A 15567-nucleotide genomic window follows, 5' to 3' on the forward strand; every position below is an offset into this window, starting at 1 on the left:
CTAAGACTCTGCACTCCTAGTACAGGGGGTCTGGGTTCAATTCCTGGTCAGGACACTAGATCCCACATGGCACAACTAAAGACCCCACATGCTGCATCAAAGATTGAAGATCACGTTTGTAACAACTAATGCCTGGCACAGCCAAATAAATAAATTTAAAATTTTAAATTAATTAATTAATTTAATTCATTTACTTTTGGCTGCAATGGGTCTTGGTTGCTGTGTGGTCGTTCTCTAGTTGTGGTGAGCAGGGGTTACTCTACTTGCAGTGCATGGGCTTCTCACTGAGGTAGCTTCTTTTGTTGTGGCTCAGTAGCTGTGGTGAACAGGCTTAGGTTCTCCAAGGTATGTGAGATCTTAGTTCCCAGACCAGGGATTGAACCCACATCTCCTGCATTGGCAGGTCGATTCTTAACCACTGGACCACCAGGGAAACCCCATGGTTTTCTTTGAAGCACAAGAAACTGAAGTTTGTTAGATTCATAGTGAAGTAGGGCAGAGGCTTTCTGTGGCCAACACAGAGCCACAGAGGAAGTTCCCTGTGCCCTCCTGGAATCCCTTCATGTTCCTAAGCTCCTGGCATTTCATCCATGATTACCTCGGTGATAATAGCCTCTTAAAATTTCAGTCAGATCATGTTCCTCCTCTGCTAACAAACTCTGATGGTTCCCATTTCCCTCAGAATCAAAGGTAAAGTCCTCACAATCCCCTCTGGGATTTGATGCCCTGTCACCTCTCGACTTCATTTCCTCCTCTTGCTGACCCTGCTCCAGCCACACATACCCTCTTGCTTTGTTGTTTTCAGTCGCTCAGTTGTGTCTGGGTCTTTGTGATCCCATGGACTGCAGCACACCAGGCTTCCCTGTCCTTCACTATTGGAGTTTTCTGAAACTCATGTCCATTGGGTCAGTGATGCCATCCAACCATCTCCTCTTCTGTCACCACCTTTTCCTCCTGCCTTCAATCTTTCCCAGCATCAAGGTCTTTTCCGATGAGTCGGCTCTTGGCATCAGGTGGACAAAGTATTGGAGGTTCAGCTTTAGCATCAGTCCTTCCAATGAATATACAGGGTTGACTTCCTTTACGATTGACTGGTTTGACCTCCTTGCTGTCCAAGGGACTCAAAGTCTTCTCAAGCACCACAGTTTGAAAGCATCAATTCTTCAGCACTCAGCCTTCTTTATGGTCCAATTCTCATATCCATTCATGACTACTGGAGAAAGCAAAGCTTTGACTATATGGATCTTTGTTGGCAAAGTGATAACTCTGCTTTGTAATACACTGTCTAGGTTTGTCATAGCTTGTCTTCCAAGGAGAAAGCATCTTTTAATTTCATAGCTGCTGTCACAGTCCACAGTGATTTTGGATCTGCAGAAGATAAAATCTGTCACTGTTTTCACTTTGGGTGACCAATATATCCTGGTTTTAAAACTAGAGTCCTTGAGACCTCCCTGCCTGGTGGTCCAGTGGCTAAGGTTCTGTGCTCCCAATGCAAGGGGCCCAGGTTCCATCCCTGGTCAGAGAACTAGATCCCACATGCTGCAACTAAGACTCAGCACAGCCAAATAAATAAATAAATATTACTAAAATAGAAAACCCCTGAAAGTTCTGCGTCCTTGGACTCCTCTTAGTCTGGGCAAGATGAAGTGGACCTTGGTCACCTTAACTTCAGCACATTATATGTCCTTTCCCCAGGGCCTTTGCATTTGCTGTTTTCTCAGATATCTGCATGACTAGCTCCTTCACATCACTCCAGTCTCTGTTCCAACTCACCTTCCTCAGAGAGGAGTATCTACAATATTGTGCATATACACTCACACACACAGATGCACATGCACACTCATGGTCACTCTTTGTCCATTAGCAGCTATTTTTCTTGCAATACAAATGAACAGAACTGAGGCAGTCCCTTTCCAGGCCCCATAGGAGGCTCTTTGAGCACCAGCATTCACTGTAAGCCATTACAGCTAGCAGTCTCCCTGCCCAGAAACCGTGTCTATAGGCTGGGCCTGCATCCTTGCCTTGGTGGGAAGGAGAGGTCCCTGGCCTCTGTGGACCAACAGGGAGAGAAAACCCGTCCCAGGCAACCTGGGTCTCTGCAGGGATGTCCAAGGGGATGGCAACAATAGTTTCTAACCATTGGGATCAGCGTTCCAACAATGGGTTAGATATTTTGAAATCCCAGCTGTCCTGGAAGTCTGGCCAGTCTTTTCTGTGGTTGGGAGCCTGGCTCAAATGCCTTTGTTCCTTGGACAGACTTGGCCCTCCAGAGGGCCCAGCCTCTCAGACTGTCTGGCCAGGTTTGAAAGCCTGCAGTGGCCAGCGGCTGGCAGCGAGACTGGAATGTGGCCACCCTGCCATAGCCACAGACAGCCCTGGGGATACAGGCAGGCCTCCATTTCCTCCTCGTCCCCCCCGCCCCCTCCCAGCTGGGAAAACCCTGGCGCACCAGCTGACAGGGCCTGGGTCTAGCCGGGGTCTCTACTCCTCCCACGAGGTGGCCAGGTCTGACCTCAGGCTGGGTGTTCAGGCCTGTGGGCTGCCCACTGCACAGGGATCCTCCTGGCCACCTTCACTGGACTAAGTTTTGAGGTATTCGGAAGTTGACCCTGTGAGCAATGGTTGGTTATGAACTCATTCAGTCAATGAGCAATCCCCTGGCACCCGCTCTGTTCCAGGCTGGCCTCAGTCCTGTGTTCAGGGGAGGTGGCTCAGACAGAAAAGAATCTGCCTGCAGTGCAGGAGACCCGGGTTTGATCCCTGGGTTGGGAAGATCCCCTGGAGAAGGGAATGGCAATCCACTCCAGTATTCTTGCCTGAAGAAGTCCATGGACAAAGGGGCCCATAGGGTTGCAAAGAGTCATACATGACTAAGGGACTAACACACACACACACACACACACATATACACACACACACCTGCTTCAAGGGGCTCTCAGTGCAGAAGGATCCAGGCTGCACCTTTCTGTATGGTCACCTGCAGTAGAGGCTGGATGAAAGAGTTGCCTGGCTGAGGTTGGGGATGGCTCCACCAGACAGAAGTGGGTGGGAATAGGTCCAGGAAGGTGTGAGTGGCCATGCCAGGGAGAGTGACCTTGTCCCACAGATGGTAGGGAGTGAATTTTTAATCAAAGCAGAGATATTTTCAGATTTAGTTTGTATTTTTGCTGTGATTTTTGGTCATTGTCCTATGACTATGGAGGCTGCTCTTCTGGACTAAGTCATTTTAATCCCCACAGCTGCCCTGTGAGTACCGTCACTGGATAGCTGAGGGAACTGAAGCCCAGAGAGGCTAAGCAAGTTGCCCAAGGTCACACAGCCAGCAGGAGCTGGGATCTCAGCCAGGTGCCAGGCTGCATTCTGGAGGCCGACTTGGAGTGGCAAGAATGAGGCAGGGGGCCCAGACACAGTGGTGATGGCCTGCGTGGGGGCCAGGGCATTCTAGAAGCAGAGCTGAGAACGGTGTGGGCAGCTGGTCCGTGGCCAGTAGCCTGAGGGTGTGCTTGTCCCCAGGCTGTGGTGGGCAGATGGGTTGATGAGGACAGTCAGGCCAGATGCTGGACAGTGGCTGGACCTCCCACCCCTTCCCTCTGGGGAGTTGCCTGGGCCTGAGGGGCCTCTTGTCTGGCGGTCACCCTCCCCCACACATTCCCCCCACACAGCCCAGGAAGGGACCCGTTTTCTTGGAGGGCTGTGATCAGTGGCCTCCCAGAGTCCCAAAGCAGGGTGCACTTGGGGAGGGGAAGGACCCTGGAAAGGACCCCCCGAGCCCCCGTGTCTCAGTACAGGGTGCTGGCAATGATGGGTGGGGAGGGCCATGTATTGACTTCACCCTGCTAGCACGTGGAGCTTGACTATTCTGACCCTGGTGGGAGCAGTGGCACAGGGTGGAGGTGGTGGTGAGGAGACTCTGGCAGCAGCCCCTGCCCATTTCCCAGCTGACCCCGGGCAGGTCTCTAGGCCCTCTTGAGCCTCCCTTCCCGCTCTGGATGATGGGGAGATGGTAACGCAAAGACAGCATCGCTAAGCAGCTTAAAGGAGATCCATCTCCAGGGCTCTGGGTCCAGGGCCTGGCATACAGTGGGGTTTGTCTGCCCAGCTGCTGGCTGGAGAACAAGGACTGAGCCAGGGTCCCTGACCGAGTGGGAGCCTCTGCTTCTGGGGGTTCCTGTCAGAGTGCCTGGGAGAAAGATGCACAGGCTCCTGGCCAGGACCACAGGGCCCTCTTGCCTGCCTGGCCCAGGGCTTCCTGCTGGCAGGACTCTCCCCCAGCAGTGCTGACCATCCACGCAGAGTGCTGGGACAGCCTTTCTACGGGGTGTGCTGCGGGGGAGCTGCCCACGGTGCCCACCTGGGAATGGAGCGGAAGCCCACCACAGGGTCCTTCCCGCCTCAGTCCTGGGCTCTGCAAACCCTGTCCTGGGAGCTGTCATGCCCCAACAGCTCACAAGTCTCTGTCCCAGCCCTGGGGGCCCCCGAGAGTTTGAGAAAGGGCTGTGTGGGCCCAGCAGGTGTTGGGGGAGACCCACACTGGGCCAGACTCTTCCTGGTATGGTGTGTGCAGGCTGCTCTGCTGGGGGTGGGACACAGAAGTCTTAGGCTGTGAAGAGGTGTCTGGGGAGACAGCCTGGGACTGGGCCCGGCAGAGTCTGAAGGGCCAGGCTGGCCCTCAGCCAAGTGCCCCGGGGCTCAGCACCTTCCAAACTGAGGGACTCACAGGTGGCTGAGGCTTCAGGTCCATGTATCCAGCCTTCGGATTGGTTTACTCTGTCTGTGCCACCCGTGCCAGCCCCCTACTGTTCATCGCTCCAGCAGGTGCATGCCTGCTGCCTGGGGGGATGGTCTCCATGCCACTCTCGGCCCCATGAGGAACCACTCACCCGGCCGCTCTGGCCCTGGAGGGTCCTTGGCAGGGGCCTCTGGTAAGTGGGAGCAGACCCTTCTCTTCACATGGAGCAGAAAATCTGCTGTATTATGTGGGGGTTGGGGACACACCTCCTCTCAGCGGGGAGCGGGGGAGTGGGGGTGCTGGGGGTGGCTAGTGCCGGCCCCGTGCTGTGTTATATAACGGGCCTCTGGCTGGCCGGCCAGACATAATTCCTAACAGGCTCTGCAGTCCGACCTGGGAGCACTTAAGCACAGCACAGTCCGTGAGGCCACTTCTCACGCAAGCCCTACAGCTGGCACTGGGCACTCTCCAGCAGTGTCGGCTCTGTTAGCGGCCAACCCCACCCCACCCCCTCACCTGCTGCTCCCAGACTGCGCTGGGGGTCCAGACAGGCCTCCCCACACACCGGAAGGTGGAAGAAAGATGTGCTCATTTGCTCCTGGGAGGCTCAGGGGACGGCAGAGGGTCAGGGAGGACCTTGCCTGGTGAGGAGGAAGGGCAGGGCCTCACGGCAGGATGCAGGGACCACCCCCCAAGTCTTCATCCCCAGGGGGAAAGCTCTTGTTCTCTGCTTAGCCCCATGTGAGCGGGATCTTTTAGAGACAATAGTGTGTGGGAGTGGCTTCTCACCTCACTCCTTTTCAGAGATGTGGAAACTGAGCTTCAGCAAGTGTCATGCCCGGGGCTATCCAGCCAGTGAGGCAGAGGCAGGACCCTTGGACCTGTCCACCCCTCAGGGAGTTGCCCTCAACTATCCTGGTGGGATGGGGTCAGCCAGGGCTGAAGAGGGAGGGACATCTAGAGGACCCAGGGACCCCCTGCTCTGTGAATTCAGGAAGGGAAGGTGCCCCCGAGGACCAAGGTCTCTGTCGACAGTGGCTGGCTGGGAGGTGGCAGGCGTGGGGGTTGATGGCCAGCTTGGGCCACCTGTTCGTCTTCCTCTTTCAGCCCCTTACTCAGCGGGCCTCCGAGGCCCTCTGCTCAGGCCCTCACATGGCACTTCTGCTCTCAAGGAAACAGCTGCGGTTTGCCAGGGCCTTGACCCCCCCGCACCATGTCCAAGGCTGCTGCCAGGAACTGGGTGAAGCAGCCTCGGGTTTCCAACTCCCCATCCTCTGCCTGTCACAGCCCTGGTCCCTGGCTGGTGGGAGCTCTTTGCAACAGGGAGAAATCTCTGGGGTCTCCCTGCTTGGGACCAAGGCTCCCCACTCCGAGGGGCAAGGCAAGTAGAGGGAATGAGCCATTGGTGTCCTGGGTCCCCTGGGATCACCCTGTCCAGAGATCATGAGCTTCCAGGAAGAGCTAGGCAGAGAGAAGGACCTGAGACTGTGGGATGGTGGGCTTCCAGCTCAGGGCCATCTTGCCTCCCTCTGGGCACAGGATGCCCCTTCTACGACCTATGACTGCATCATTGAGGGCCTGGCACTACGACCTTATGGTGAGAGCACAGCTCTAGTGTTCACCCCCATTTGTCCCCTGCCAGCTCTGGATGGCCCCTGGCCTCAACCATAACCTCTGACATGGGCTAATTAGTACAGGCCTCATGGGGCTGACATGAGGCTTAAAGGAGATAATGTGTGAACTGTGCTTAGCATGGCATCAGGCCCATGGTGACTCTCATCACTCTGCCCATCTGGGGACAGAGCAGAGTACAAGACAGACATGGGCTTCCCTGGGAGTGTAATGGTAAAGAATCTGCATGCCAATGCAGGAGACACAGGTTTGATCCCTGGTCTGGGCCGATCCCACAATTCATTGAGCAAATAATCCCTTGCATAACAACTATAGAGCCGGTGCTCTGGAGCCTGGGAGCTGCACTAACCGAGCCCACGTGCTGCAACTATGGAATCTCATGCACCCTACAGCCTGTGCTCAGAAACAAGAGAAGCAACCACTGTGAGAAGCACTCGCACTGCAACTAGAGAGTAGCCCCTGCTCGCCACAGCTACAGAAAAGCCCGAATAGCAACCAAGACCCAACACAGCCAATACATGTACATATATATACACATATATACATGTATATATACAGCCAATACACACACATACATATATAAACAAGCAAAAACAGAATCCACCTTGCAATGCAGTGGACACGGGTTTGATCCCTGGTCCAGGAAGATTCCACCTGCTGTGTGTGGTGCAACCAAGCCTGTGAACCACAGCTTCTGAGCCTGCACTCTAGAGCCTGGGAGCCACAACTACTGAAGCCCGTGTGCCCTTAGAGCCTCCATAACAAGAGAAGCCACCACAATGAGAAGCCCGAGTACTGCAAAAAAGAATAACTCCTGCTCGCCACAACTAGAGAATGAAGCAACGAAGACCCAGTGCAGCCAAAAAGAAAAGAAAAGAGGGGGAAAAAAAAGGACAGACTGCACTTCCCAGCAGTAAAGAGCCCCCTCCCCATGTTTGTAAGCAGGGTTACTCGCTATCCAGCTTCCTGGTTTCCCCCAGAGCCAGTAAAAGGCCCAGGTGTGTCTGCTTGCCTTTGACACCTGCCTCATGGTGGTGGTGGTGGCCGGTGGGCCCCCTGGGACACTGTGGGAGCCCATTTATCAGCCTAGGTGGGTCTTCCCAGAGCCTCTGGGTGCCTCCTGCTCTCCTGCACAGGGAGGATGGAGGCCAAGCTGGGGATAGGGGCCTCCAGCCTGGACAAGAGGAGTGTGGGCGATGCTCGTGGGAACCGGGAAAGGACATCAGGCAGCAGGACTGTACGAGCGAGGGCAGGGAGGTGGGAAACAGGAGGCACGTTTGAAGACAGAACATCTGGGAGGAGGCTGTAGGTGCCCCAGGGAGGGGGAGAGGTGCAGCCAGGCCTCATCTCTGCAGCCCCGGGGCCTGAGCACCAGCAGCTCCCAAGTTGGGCCTCCACAGGTGGGTGCATTTTGTGGGGGGCTACTTGGGTTCAGCCCAAAGCTGAGGATCAGAAGACATCTCCCCAGGCTCCCTGGGTGCGATGTCCTTGGAGCTCACTGTTTTGAAAACACAGCAAAATGTAGTAGCACCTCTGGGCCTAAGATGCAGGGGAGTCTGGACTGGGTAACTGCTCAGGGACCACTCTGCAGTCTGCAAGCCTGGCCTCTGCCGGGTGGGCCCCGAGACCAGACATGGCTGCCAGGGAAGAATCATCTGACTCCCCCGAGCTCGGTCTGGCACCCCCCTGCTGGCCACTCGCCTGTAAACACGAGCCAGGGTGCCCCCCACCTCGTGTGGGCCGAGGCTTCGTGGGAGCCAGTGATTACAGACCAAAGGGCCCGGCTGCATTTGTCTGGTCCTGGCCCTGGGCCGGAGGAGGAGGCGGGTGGGCAGGCAGGCATATGGTTTGAATTACTTGAGCTGCCTCTTGGCACCTTATCCCTCAGCTGGGGGTATGCAGGCTCCCTGGACGGCTACCCCACCACCCTCCCACCCGCCACAGCCCTGGGGTGACCCCCCACCACCCAGAAAGTAGAGCCTTTTGCTGTCAACGCCCCCTGCCTGGGCCTCGTGCCTCTCTGTTGCCAGGTATTTGGTTGGGCAGGGGGCAGCCATCTCTGCCCCAACTCAGGCTAGCTCCTTTGGCACCCTGGAAAGTTGGGGAGCCACAGCAGGGTCACACAGAGTGGGCTCAGCAACGTGGCAGAGGCTGGCTGGGAGGCTAAGCATGCTACTCTTTCCACATCCAGCCTGGATCCCCATGGGGCCACCCCTTTGCTCTCTGACCACCGAGCTTCTCCCCCAGGTGGCTGTCTGGGCCCCCAAGTTGGCTTTTATAAAAATATTTACTTGGCTGCACCAGGTCTTGGTTGCAGCATGTGAACTTTTAGTTGCCACTTGTGGGATATAGTTCCCTGACCAGGAATGAACCTGGGCCCCTTCATTGGGAATGGAGAGTCTTAGCCACTGGACCACCAGGGAAGTCCCCCTAGAGTTGACTTTGAAGCCAGATAGTCCTGGGTTCAAATTCAAGTTCTGCTCCTTGCTATCTGAGTCCCAGTTTCCTCATCCGTGCTCTGCCCCACCCAGCTCCTCCACCCCAGCGCTTCCATCTGCCCTGGCCCCCACCCCTTCTGTCCACCCCATGTGCTCACTGGACGGGGGCTGTGAAACGCCGTGGTGATGCCTGAACTCCTTTGCACCCATTCAGCCTGCCCAGGCTCCATGCATGGCCCTGCCATCAGTGTAGGTGACACGGCCTGAGGAGGGAGGCAGGGGCAGGTGGCAGGCTGGAGAAGCTTGGTTAGCCCAGCGAGGGAAGGGCCCTTGGTGAGAGCCGGAAGGGCTGATTCTGGGCCTCAGCCTGGCCCACAGCTCGTGCCTTCTGACCCTTGAAGGCCTCCCCCAGTCTTTGCTCAGGGAAGCTGGGAAACGCCTTGTGCTTCCTGGGGAGGGGGCCCAGTCAGGCTGCTGAAAACAACTCTAGGCTCATTCCACAGCACCCCATGGGTGCTTCCACTCCTCATTAAGAAATCCTGTGGGGTCCAGATGGGGCTGGGGGCTGGGGTCAGAGGTCAGGGGTGGGGGGCTGGAATTGCTCCTGGGGCAGCACATTTTTCTCTTCTGAAAACTTATCTTAGCAAAGAGATCACGGAACAATCAGACTCTTTTCCGGGCTTCTGCGGTCCACAGACGGCCAGCCCATCCCCTTGGTGGGGGCTCCGAGGGGGCCGGGAAGTTGAAATTTGTAAAATGTCTGTAGGAGGGGAAGAAAGGCGCTTTGTGTGGGGCTGGGGCCCTGGCCATTGGTCAGCTCTGAGGCCCCCGGCCACTCCCAGCATGCTCCCCTCCCCGGGGAGGGCCGCACTCGCCGGCCCTGAGGCCAGCCCTAGGGTCTCTGCAGGCCCTCTGCAGTCCCTGCACCCACTGTGTCCAGGCCTTGGGGACCCGGGGCCCTGGGGTACCCAGTCTCTGAGGGCACAGGCCTGGCAGGGAGGCCTGCCCAGCCCTCAGGATGTTTCTCTACTGGAAGAAGCGGGGTGCCTACGAGCTGGAGGCCCTGCCTGGGGCCCTGGCCGAGCTGGAGCTGGGGGCTGTGGAGCGCTTCTCCTGGAGCTCCACCTTGGACATCATCGAGGACCTTGGGGGTAGGTGCAGGCCCACTTTCCCAGGAGGGAGCTCATGGGGCTTGGACACCTGGTCTACCTGGCCGCCTCCCTCTGGCCAGAGCCTATGGCTCACTCACCATATATGTGCTGCTGCCGGTCACTTACTGAGCAACAGTGTGGGGACCAGGCCCCTCCTGAGAGCCGCTGCTGGTGGAGGAGAGGTGCCTGAGCTGGAGGATCCAGGGGGGCATCAGGGCAGAGAGAGTAGGCTGGGGAGGGCAGCGTGGGCCCCACAGCTAGGAAGCAGGGCAGCTGGGGCTGGAGGCAGCAGTGGCCGGTGCTGGGCTTCAGGCCTGGACTCTGCCTCCACAATCCAGGCGGGGTGGTAGGACAAGTCTTTCTGGAACATTCATGTTCAAGACCCAGGACATGTGCCATTTCTGTTTTCCTCATTGCGGGTGAGGAAATAGAAGCACAGAGAGATTAAGCCCCTTAAGAGGCAGCAAATGGCACCTTCCTGGCAGTCCAGTGGTTAAGACTCCACACTTCCACTGAAGGGGGCGTGGGTTCGATCCCTGGTCAGGGAACTAAGATTTCACATGAAAGAAAGATAAAGGCAGCACAGGTGGTGGGGGATGCTGAGCTGACGGTCTGTTTGGTGCCAAATTGATGTGGATAATCATACCTGTGGCATCGTGGGGTTGCTGAGGGGACTACCTGCGGTGACACACGGAGCCCTTCAAATGCTGCCCGCCGCAGGGCAAGGTCCTGCCAGCTGCTATCGTGGCCATTTAATTGCAGCCTGGCAGAGCATTCAGCCTCAGGCCGGCACCTCTGATTCTGTTAGGACAATTCAGTGCCCAGGACAAAGGGAGCCCAGGTCTGGCCTGCAGAAGCCAGGAAGGCATGGCGTCTCAGGCCTTGGCCCTCTTCTCTGTTGGCCTCATCTCAGACCCCAGGCTTGCACCCCTCCCCAGGTTGCAGACAGAGAAGTGGAGCAACTCCCCAGCCTGGCGTGGTGCTTCCCTGACCCATCCCTGCGGCCAGAAGGCTCAGAATGTGATGGGTGGGCCTGGGATCCGCCACGGACAGAGACCATGTAGGGTGCGGGTTCAGCAGGCGGGGTGGTGCTGCTCCCAGCGGGGAGACGGGATGCCTGGTGGGCGTAAACAACAGGTGTCCTGTCTGTGAGGAGCCCCCTTTGGCCAGCTGTCCCATTGGCCAAAGTGGATAGGGGGATGTGGCTTCTGTGTGGGGGCAGGGTGGGCAGAGTGCCCACCTGGGGCCCAGGATCACAGGCACCTGTGCAGGGGGCTGGGAGGGAGGAGCCGTGATACTGAGCAGAGTGTGGAGCAGGGGGAGGCAGGAGAACTGTAGGGGAAGGCTCGGGCCAGCTGGGCAGAAAGTTCCCTGTCTCTTCCAACCCAGCCAGGCGCCGTTCAGGAACCAGATTGTGGGTTGGGGGCAGTGGCACAGGGTGTAGTCTGTGTCCTGTCCCCTTGTCCTGCTTCAACTGGCAGGTTCCTATCCACAGAGGCAGGGAAGGTGGCCAAGGTCTGGCCAGAGACCAGGCAGCCAGTCCCAGACACCAGCCGGGGAGGCCTAGCAGGGGCCAGATCCCCCGTTTCTTATTGGGTTTCTGGGTCCAGTCAATGCAGAGTGCCAACCAAGCTTTGTTGCTGTTGGTCCCTCACCCCTCCCCAGGGCCCTGGAGCAACTTCTGTGAACCCCCTCCCCTTCCCCCAGCCTCTCCAGCCAGGGCTGTCTCTGGGGTCCCACGGCTAGCATTTAGAGCAGACTTGCCCCATGCCAAGGCTTCCCTTGGCTACCGGCATCTCCATGCCCCCTCTTAGAGGCAGGGACGATGCCTGCAGTCCCCTTTGCTCTGAAAGGGTAGTCAGTGCTCAGCTGGGTGCTGAGTGGTGGTGTCCAGATCCACAATGCCACAACTCCTGTCCACTGCCTTGGAACCGCAGGACCAGGCCCTATTCACTGTCATGACCCCCTGCCTCGCGACCCCAGCACATGGTGGGTGGGTCACAGCGTGTGAGCAGGCCTCACGGGTGAGCTGAGGCAGGCGGGAGGGAGAGCCGGGCACACAGCTGTCTGTGTGGGCTCTGTCCTCTGCAGCCAGCCAGTGCCTGGCCTGGGCCCATCAGGGGTGGGCGGTGGGCCTCAGCTCCGGCTCAGCCCCGCGATGGGGTGGGTGGCGGGGAGCTTATGCATGGAGTGTGACTGCCCTGAACTGGAAGCTCACACCAGCTTCTGCAGTCCTGCTCCTGCTCCTCCCTTGGCCACTCTCAGTTCCTCCCAGGACCTTGGGGAGGAAGTCTGTGGTGGTGGACAAATGTGCAGGTGCCCACAGCAGCTTCGGCCACAGGAAGTGGCTGGCCGGCCCCAGGCTTGTGTGCAGGAACTGTGTGGACAGTTTCTGTAGCCCCAGAAAGGAATTCTGGTGTGTCCTCCCGTGTCTTCTTACTGAGTCCAGGCATGTGGGTGGGCAGAGCAGAGGATGGGGGTCTCTGTTTTCAGGAGGCGATGCCATTGTTTGTTCTGGGCTATAGTCAGGAACAGCATCAGAGGCCATGGTCCAGGCTTCTTCCTCTAGCTGGTCCCCACTTGACTGCCCTACCCCACAATGCTACATGGGGCTTTAGGAGGGGGATATTTCTTTCCCAGGCCACTGTGATGCTCTGACCAGTATCTTCGGTTGGGAGAGGTGGGTGGTTCCTGAGATCAGCAGGCATTTGCTCAGGACACACCCCTCTGGCTCTTGGGCAGCTTTGGGTCAAATCTTGCCCTTCTGCAAGCTGCCCTGATGATGGGGTTCAGTTCTAGCGGAGCCCGCAGCAGCTGCCCAACCAGAGACAGGCTCCCAGGAGGGCTGGGTTTGCGTGGGAGGGGGCATTCAAGGCCACAGCTGCTTCCTGGGAGGGGCAGCCTTTGCCTGGCCAGGCTCGGGCTTGGGAGCTGGTGGGTAGGAAAGCTCTGTCTCCTTGAGTCAGAAGAGTTCATGGTGTCAGTGGAGATTTACAGGTAAGGGGCTCCCCTGAGGAATGACAAGGGTGGTTTCTTGTACACTTGTCTCAGCCCAGAGCCAACTGGGAAAGGGAGCACTTATGTGACAATGAGGAGATCAGTTCACACGTGCTAAGCCCATATCTGTGCTGGGAACCATGGGGGCACTATAGGGGTGGTGTGGCCTAATAGTTAGGAATACAAACTTGGAGTCTTATGGTTCTAGGCTCATCTCTCACAAGCTGCATGACCTTGGGCAAGTTGCCCAACCCTCTGAGCTTCAGTCTCTTCACTTGTAAAATGGGCATGACCATCAAACCTCCCTCTCTCAATTGTTTAGAAAAGTGCTAGCCCCTAGAACTTTCATTATTTACCTTTTTTTTTTTTTTTTTTTTGCCATGTGTGCACTTCATTTAAGTGTGCTGGCTTCTCTAGTTGCAGAGCACTGGGCCAGTAGTTATGGTGAATGGGGTTAGCTGCCCCATGGCATGTGAGATCTTCCTGGACCAGGGATTGACCCCATGTTTCCTGAATTGGCAGGCACATTCTTAACCACTGAACACCAGGGAAGTCACTTTCATTTACATTTTTTTTACTAGTCATATTTAAAAAAACAAAACAGGGAATTAATTCCCTGGCGGCCCAGCAGTTAGGACTCCACACTTTCACTGCTGAGGGCTGGGGTTCCCACAAGCAGTGCAGCACAGCTAAAAATAAATAAAATAAAACATATAAATAAAAAAGCAAAAAAAAAAAAAAAACCAAGCAAGTGAAATGAATTCTAATAATACATTTTATTTAACCTAATAAATTCCAAAAACATTACCATTTCAACATATAATCAGTATAAAAAACTCATCAATGAGATTTTAGATTCTTTTTTTTTGCACTAAGTCTTTAGTGTCTGTGGTGTATTTCACATGCATAGCACATCTGTTTGGACGAGCCCCTTTGCACACGCTTAGTAGTTGCAATGGCCAGTGGCTGATTTTTAGGGTTAGACCATGCTGCAGAGGGTCTGACTCTGAAATAAGACCGTGTGGGATAAGCACACAGTGCCCTGTGGGTGCCCGGAAGGTTAGAACCATCGCTATCAGCAGGTGTTTCTGGAGTGGTCCAGTGGGGAAGACAGGTCCAAAGTCAATTCAAAGGCCCATCCCAGGACAGTGGGATCGAAGAGGGAGTGATTCATTTGGAATTTGGATGTTCTGAGCTCCATAGGCCTTCCGATGTTCTCTGTATTAGACTTGGGCCTTCGAGAGTGGGCAGGGTGTCAGTAGACAGTAGACTGCGATGAGAAGGATGTGGCAGGGGCAGAGGAACAGAACCGGGAAGGGTTGGGCCAGGGTCAAAAGCTCATTTCCGTCCCAGGAATCCCAGTGAGTAACAGAGGGAGGGGGTCGAGGTGAGGCAATAGGGAGTGGTGGGGACTGTGGAGGGTGGAAGGGTGTGTGCCCGTCTCAGGCAGACACGACCGGGGCGCTGGAGCCGTCAGCAATATGGGTCCGGAGCTGCCAGGCTCCTCTGGTTTGTCCATGGAAGCCAGAAATCTGGATTTTTATGTGAAATCTGACTTTTTAAAGTTGGCAACCAAGTCAAATTCTTTTGAAGCACTGTGCTCGGCCAAAGAAAACATGTCTGCCGGCCGGCTTCTGCCCAGGCGCCCTGTCGGCCAGTTGTGGTGGAGACCGTGTTGGAGCAGAAGGGAAAACGGCATCGTGTGACTAAGATAGAGGGTGGGGGATGCTGGCGTGTGGGCTGGCCTGCCTGGCGGAGGGGCCCTGACTTTCCCGAGGAGGCTGGGGAGCCGCAGAGCCCACGGAGGCCAGAAGGGCAGCTGGGCTGTTTCAGACTGAGAAAGACAGACTCTGGCACCTTGGGGTGGGCGGCAAGTTCTAAGTTCCAGGTCTGCCTGGTGATGGCTAAGGGCCCACAGCTGGACACCCGCACAGGCTGACTCAAGTCAGAGTGGTACTCCCCGCGATGGGGACCCTGGGGGGAGCAAGAGCAGGAGGTGGAGGTGGCCCCCGGGAGCTGCCCCACGGTCACAGGGCCACTTTCTCCCTGCCTCTCAGCTCTAGGGCTGTCTCCACTGACCAGTTGCTCCTATGGGTCCCCTTGGTCTTACTCCCCATTGACTATGGGGCTCTCTGCCCACTCAGACTCTCCATGATCTCAGGGCTGCAGGACCACTAGCAGTTGCCCATCTCAATTCAAATCCTCAAGAGAGCAGATTGAATTGAACAGGCTGGACCAGGTGGCGTCTCTGTCCCAGTCAACTATGTCCAGAATATGTGCCACCTGGGACAACATCTCCCGCTTACTGGGCACTCTTTCTGCAGGGTTGTAACTGGGGCAACATGCTTGAAGGGGAGCCCATGGCAGTCCTGGTGGTGGGGGACAGTCTGTCCCAGTGCCTGATTCCTCCCCAGCTCCCAGGGGCCCCCATCTGGGCCCTGAGAGCTATCAGGGTCCTCATTGATTTTCCTGTGGTTGGAGTTTCTGGGGAGAGAAGCATTCATGGACCCTAGGAGGTTGTAGCTTTAGTGCGAAGCACAGGGAAATTAGATTCCAGAGGGCTGGGACCAAGCAGTTCATGAGGGGCGGTGGGGGGGAAGGTATAGAAAGCAGATTGAGC

At 56.4% G+C, this 15567-nt stretch overlaps 1 protein-coding gene across 3 annotated transcripts in view; it reads left to right on the forward strand.

Annotated features, from left to right (window-relative positions):
• PLEKHG5 (pleckstrin homology and RhoGEF domain containing G5) overlaps window positions 1–15567 on the forward strand; it is a 56444-nt gene that overhangs the window by 8150 nt on the left and 32727 nt on the right. The window contains exon 1 of one of the 3 annotated variants that reach the window (XM_043923005.1): window positions 12930–12947. The exons of the other annotated variants lie outside the window; for them this stretch is intronic. The gene's annotated coding sequence lies outside the window, so the exon portion shown is untranslated. Of the gene's footprint in view, window positions 1–12929; window positions 12948–15567 lie in introns of those variants that run through there. 3 annotated transcript variants of the gene reach the window in all.

This window comes from Cervus elaphus, chromosome 14, assembly GCF_910594005.1.
Source record: "Cervus elaphus chromosome 14, mCerEla1.1, whole genome shotgun sequence".
NCBI classification, from domain to species: Eukaryota; Metazoa; Chordata; class Mammalia; order Artiodactyla; family Cervidae; genus Cervus; species Cervus elaphus.